We start from the raw sequence: 7,257 nt of genomic DNA, 5'->3' as shown, positions 1-7,257 counted from the left end.
AGTCTGAAATCACACCCCTTTCCTTTGAATCCCAGCATTTAACAAGGCTAACTGGTGCATACTCATCATGGCCCTACCCCCTGGAAAGACATGCCCATCCTTCCTATCCCTCCATTAGGCATCTTAGCCACTAACCAAACTCAGATTGCTTGGGATGTAGCCAGATATTTTTCTCTCTACACCAAAGGAGCAGCATATATTTGTTAGAGCTGCATCCATTATAGATAATTTGGTATGTTACTGCCTTATACTTTGGGTGAGCTGCATCCATTATAGATAATTTGGGTTAATATCATGTGCCCCTTTTAGACCAATATATGATTAAACACAACCATCCCCATATCTCTGTAGCTATGTATCATATAGGCAGGTGTTACTCCATCCATGTACTTCTCCACATATCCATATATAATCACTGTGCAGCTAACAGTCTTCTCGTATGGTCACAACCTGCATTGTGTCTTGAGTAACAAGGTGTTGCTCAATAGTCCTGTTTGTAACTCAAACATGCAAGCACATATTTATCTTCCTTCCAGTGTGACTTCCTAGAATATTCATGCAGTATGTACCCGTGTCTGCAGAAATGTCTTAGCACATGCCTTTATCCCATGTGGGCCACAATAGGGAAGGAAGTAAGTGCTGCTTTTATGTATCTTGTGGGTATGAGTGAGGCCATGGTATTGAACCACTAAATATGGCAATCACAGAGATACTTTCTTCTCAGCAAATTAAATAAATCAAAAAGGCTTTCCTAGTACTGCCAGATAGCAATGCTGATGGTTAAACAATTGTAATACAAAATAACTATCAGTAGGGAGATCTGCCCTACTTCTGCATAATACTTCATTTAGGAACAGAACTGTAGCCACTGCATGAATACAATATAGACAACTACTTACTTGTCTGAGTTTTATGTGGAAAACTTGCCTGATGAAGGGCTATGGCAAGTTGTGTATGGGGATGGTTTGCAAAATGCCTGTAGTACTCCACTGCCATCAAATTGACAAGTAAGACTTACACACATAATTGCTAGTGTCACTCACTATGATAATGTATAAAGATAACTACACCGTCTGGTGAACATGATGTCTTAATTAATGGTTCTTCATCAATATGCAACTTACTTTTTCCATGCATACATCAGCATTCATGGATGCATAGACCAAGTAAGGTTAGTTGAAGTTATGTACAGCTGATCAATTTCTTTAAAGTCTGACATGCATACAGTTAATATAAATCTTGTATAATACAATACACTCCTGTAATCCCCTGACTTAACAATTAAACATACTTTCATTACTACAGCACAGCAGTCCAGTGCACTGGTGATTGGTTGTAGAAGGCGAGCTTCTATTCCAACCCCCATATAACAGAGTAAATAAAACAATGGGGTTGGGCAGTAAAATGTACAGAAAGGCAACATAATGAACACAGTGTCCCCTGCATAGAAGACCTCACTTGATGGTTTTGTCCTTGCAGATAGTATGTGCCAGTCCACAGTATTCATTCAGACCGGGGTTTTCCCACAGGCCAGATATTTGACAAAGGAAAACAAAAGCAAAGGTTGCAGGTAAATAGTCCCATCATACCAACAGTACAGCACAATGGCTGTGAATACAGGAAGAGTTTCACTGCCACATGATATCAATTCATTCTACTTGGATTATTGTAGTGATATGAATGGGTTGGTTTATGTTTCTGCATCACATTACTCACTTTTAAAGTGTTTATGCAATGCATACATTTAAGACCATTGTTCATCAAAAACAACTGACCATTAAAATTTATTAACTCCCATACATATATATGACATTAATGAACCACTTGGTGACATTTGCCTACTCAGGTTATTACTGTGTGAAGCTGCATTTAGCAAGTGAGACATGATATGTGTTCATCCACTATAACTTGTAACCTGAGATCTATTTTATAAATAGGACTGCACTGTCTCTTTTTCCATGGCCTATCATTAGCAGAATATGTAAGCATGTTACTTTTTTGTAGGTACTACATGATGTATAAGACATGGTTGCACCTATTAATCAGCCCAGTCATGTGGACAGCATACCTTATGGCAGTGATCTAACCAGTGGCCTTTTTTGCAGCAAGTGAGGACAATGATACAGAAAATGCTGACATTTCAGCACTTTGTCTATCATTGCACAGTGTTCTCATACAGCATACATCATTGGGTAACAGACAAATTAATGGGGTTTTGTAATGTCATTTTTTCATTGTAATGTTGACAGTTATGTAAATCTTAACTCCCATGTTATATGCACTGATAACTGCAATACAGTCTTAGTTGCTTTCTTATGCATTACTGCACAAATTGCATAGGTTTAGTGTTGCTGTAACTTCAGCACTTACTATTTCCAATATTTTAGTGAAATGAAGCAGCATGCTTTTATATCGTTAGGATTAACAGTTGAACATGCATTTATGATTTTTCAGATAAGCCAGCAGCAGTACTTGCGATAATAAGTGTATGAGCTTAGTAATGAAATGCTGTAGGTACATGCAGAAGACGCTTTCAAACGATTCCTTTATACTGAGTAATTACCTGTGTAGAGTTCATATGTCAGTGTCCCCTTAGGTACACCAGTAACCTGCAGTTTAGTTGGATACCAAACTGAGCCCAGGAATGAAAATACTATATAACATTAACAGAAATAATAGTGGCTGATAAACATCCTGGTATGATACAGACAGAGTTAGCCTTTGCACCACAACAGAGACCATCAACAGCAGCTCAGACAGATTTAGTGAAGGCCCCTTCCCTCAATGCCATTTATGTGGATGACAGTGAAGTGGTCACAGAGTTCTGCAATCTGTCAAGGGTGACATAGACGGGACTGCTGCAGTGGAAGGTTGTTCACCTGAAGGGAAGTTGATAAGGTTTAACTATCCCTCCACTGACTAGAAAACTTATACGAGTACCAACATGCTCACACAAAGGTTCCTGACTTTGTGTGATACTAATGCCCCGGAACAAATAGGTCATGCCAATTAAACCTGGTGGACTTTTTTGAAAATGTCACCAGAGCCATAGACAAAAGGCAAACTTGTGCATACAGCCTACCTTGACTTAGCCAAGGCCTTTGACACAATCCCACATTTAGGCATCATTGATTAACCTTCCCAGTTGAATATCAACCCTTATATTGTCAGGTGTGTTGCTAACTATCTCATCGACAGATCACACTCAGTCATAGTTGGGGACTTTACCTCAACCAGCAGACCTATCACCAGTGGGGTTACACAGAGGTCAGTGCTGGGCCCCCTGTTGTTTGGAATATACTTCTCAGATGTTCAGGCCAAAACAGAGGGGCTGTGGCTGAATACGTTTGTTGATGACTGCAAATTAGGTGCAGTCATTGAATCCCCAGATGATGTTGATATACTTCAAGTGGGATTTATACAAACCAATGACTGGTGCCAAAGCCATGGACTCAGACTCAGTGCTAAAAAATGCATTATCTTCCCCTTTGGTAAAAACAATATCCCTGCAGACTTTCATATAAATTATAATACACTAAGTAACAATTCAGTAGTGAGAGACTTGGGCATGCAAGTCACTCTAGCCTAAACTTTGACCACCATTTGTCTACTGTGATAAGGAAAGCATTCTACATCACACATCTTATTAGCAAAGGCATTGCCTCAAGAGTAAAAGCGGTCATAACTCCCCTGTACTCGACCCTCATCAGGCCAATAATTGAGTGCAATGCTCCTTTTGCAGCAACTTGACAGACCTCAGAGTTTTCTAACCAAGAAAATTCAGGGTCTCCAGCACATGTCATACATTGGCATACTGAAGTCACTGTCACTGTACTCAGTAGCATACAGACTACTTAGAGGAGACTTGTATCTGGCATAGAGTGTGATTTTGGATCCAAACCTAATGGAAATGCTGCAAATCGGTAAGTCAAACGGAACATGGGTCACCCACTCCAGGAAACGTAACCTGGCCTACGATATAAATAGAATCTGCTGGACAGACAGATATTTATCTCAGAGGTTGCCACTCCTCTGGAGTAGGCTACCAATTCATAGCAAACAGAGCCCCTCTGTGACCTTGTTTAAGTGTAGCATGGATGACTGGAAGGGAAACCATAAATTCCTACTGTTGATTTCACTTATGACCCTCCTAGATATGGGCAGTCGTTGTTAACTAAGATCTCAAGTTTTGGCATGATCCTTTATATTGGGTTTCTCTAGTATTATATTGGGTGCACACAGCTAGGCTTATAATAGCCTTCAGGTCAATAGCCTAGTAACCACGTATGAACTTATGCATCTATGACAGGTGTTGATTTGTCTTGGCACCTGAAAAGCTGACTCTTTTATTCTATGGCTACAAAGAATTCTTCCCTGGGTTGAAGTATGCATTTTAAGTACTCAGTATGATGATCTTCTCCCTTTGAGAAACTCTGAGTAAGTGCAGCTATCATCTTTTGGTTGGAAGTGTCTACTTACGCAATGTAGTCATGACTGGTTAGTATATTCAAAGGCTTTTTAAATATTTGCAGTACGTTGCTCATAGGCTGGAGTCCAGGCAACTTTACCTGGTCTATTTTTTCTGGTAAGTTCTGTAAAGGGATTGCCTATTGCACTGGAGTGGAGGACAGGATCTCTATAATACCTTACTGTTCCAAAGAATACCCTTACCTGCTTCTTGGTAGCATCTAGGTCAAACTTGAATGGTCTCAAACTTGGGAATGTCTGGGTTAATCTTATCATGGCCCATGCTAAGGCACATATATTATATCTCTGCAAACCTGCCTGACACTTGTCAGCCTTAATAGTCAGCCCTACCCTTTGCATTCCAACCAGACTTGTCTGACATGTTGATTATGTTATGGCTATGAGCAACTGTAGACTGCAATACTATCCAGGTAAGCAAATGCATAATCTCCTACTCCTAACAGGATGTGATATACCACCCTCTGGAAAGTTGTTGGCACAATCCTCATTCTAGTGTACATTTTATTCATGTGTAACTCAGAAAGGGTGAAAGATGCCTAGCTCTCTCTGGTTGCATGTGCCAAGAGTATCTTCTAGTGATCTTTGTTCACATCAGTAGCAGTTAGATACTTAGTCTTATCCATTTGATCTAAGGTTTTATATATCACGGGTATGGGTTAAGCATCCTACTATGTGTGACGATTCAGTTTTCTATAATCATAGGTTCATAGATTCATAGCCTGGTACTAGGTTATCAGCCCTAGGGCCTATACAAGCCTAGCCATAACAATTCCCTGGCTATTTCTTCCCACACTATTTACTTCCCTGGACCCCTGTAATCAGTTCAGAACATTGTGTCACCATCTTTCTAATGCACTAGCGCCACTGGTGAGGCCAAATGACTGTTGGACTCCTAGATTACATCTACTTCCAGCATAACTTTCCTTTCCTCTCAGAGTTTGACTAACTCTTTCACTCACACTCTAAGGGTCTTATGTTTATGTGCCATTGAGGTCAAATGGCTACATGGTGCTACATCACATGGGTATACTCTGACTTATTTTCAAACATACTTCTAAATTCTTATATTACTATTTGGATTTCTTGAATTTGAGTAGTAGACGTTCTGTAACAGGGCTACCTCATCCACCAAGGTGTCACACTGAGCCTCACTGAGGAGATAACAAAGAAGTATATCTTGGACTATGTCCAGAAGTAGCTATCAGTATTCCCTAGGTACTACCAGTTGCTGTATTATTTCCCCCTCTATCTCTTCTGAAGGGTTCTGTTCTGTGTACTATAACCCTATGTTCAAATATATAGAGTCCTCCAGGATCTAAAGATCAGGAGCCTCCATGGCTCCCTCCTTCATGTCTAGTATGACAGAGTCTTAGAGATAAGTCTGTTTCAACTCCTTATTTGTAACCTTCCTCTCATCATCTTCCAAAGAAAGTCTGGTATCGTCTTTGGTAAGGGTGCCTTGAATTAGGGTGATTACTACCACCTCCCTCTCCCCTTAGTGTAATCAATTCCAAGGGAAGCTTAGTACCTTTCAATCACTATGAGCAGTTTCCAACTAGCTGCTACTGTCCAGCTCCCTCTCTAAAACAGCCACATAACCAGCCTCAGTTATCAGTGATGACCATGGCTTGGACTACTTCTTGCTGTCATTTCCATGTTTTCCTCCATGTCTGACTGTATATAACTAAATGCTTACAAGATTCTACTTTATCAAAGTAATTCCTTATTATATCATCTGCAGGGATATTCTCCAACACAGCTACCTTCTCTTACCCATGCCCCCTGGCCTCACTCCAACTAAATTGTGGAGAATGGCATTTAAGGTGTCCATCACAAAGCCTTAACTGGAGTAAACTGTGCATGCAAGTATTGTTACTTTTTTACTTATTTATTTGATGTTTTACCAGAAAGGCCAGACTGTGCACAAAGACCCATTTTCAATCCAAGGAGAAAAGCTCCAGTAATTAAAAAAATACTTATGTAGGACAGCGATATGCAGTGTATTGAAATTAAACAAAGACAAGTCATGCTAACATTTGCATAAACATGACAGAGCCTATGTACTTTGTATGTATAACATACTAGCAGTATTGAAATGTGCCATTATAATCAAGACTGTGCATTTTGTCATTACTTTCAGCTTAAACAAAAGTGCTAAATGTAACAAACTCCTGGAAATTTTATGGGGGAAGATAGAGATGTTACTGGCCAGCACAACTGTATTCAACTTTTCTTCATAGCTAAACAGTAACATCATAACGTATATCAGCAAAAATGCTGCAGCTCTGCTAAACTCAGGCTTAGAACTGATACACTTTTGATCTTAGACGACTTGCATGAAAAGTTAAAAACTGCAGTTCCTTTACATGTCAACCTACTGCAAAATGAAATAATGTAACATAAGTATTCCATGTTGAAGTTAAAAACACTACTAAATATGCACTCTCTTCAACACTTTTCATGTGAGTTTAAATGATTGGTTTTATTTACTGTAGGATTTATTTTGTTTAGCTAGAGCTGGTAATGTTTAATTAATACATAATGAATGTTTTTAATTTTTGCTACTAGATGGCAGTGTTTTATTGTTACTTAAGGAAGTGTTTGCTGAGGGAATTCTGAACCTGATGAAGTTCACAGTACAGCAGTGAATGAAAGTGCTTATTCTTTATTAAATTTTTTCTCTAGTTCCTGGCGCCTATAAGTGTGTTTTTTCTTGTTTTACTAAGTTTTGTTGGTGGATTTTGTTGGTTAATACCCCTCTTTCGTCTT

Source organism: Protopterus annectens, chromosome 13.part0 (assembly GCF_019279795.1).
Source record: "Protopterus annectens isolate FY-2018-M chromosome 13.part0, PAN1.0, whole genome shotgun sequence".
Lineage (NCBI taxonomy): Eukaryota > Metazoa > Chordata > Ceratodontiformes > Protopteridae > Protopterus > Protopterus annectens.
Note: the sequence above shows the minus strand (reverse complement) of the source record.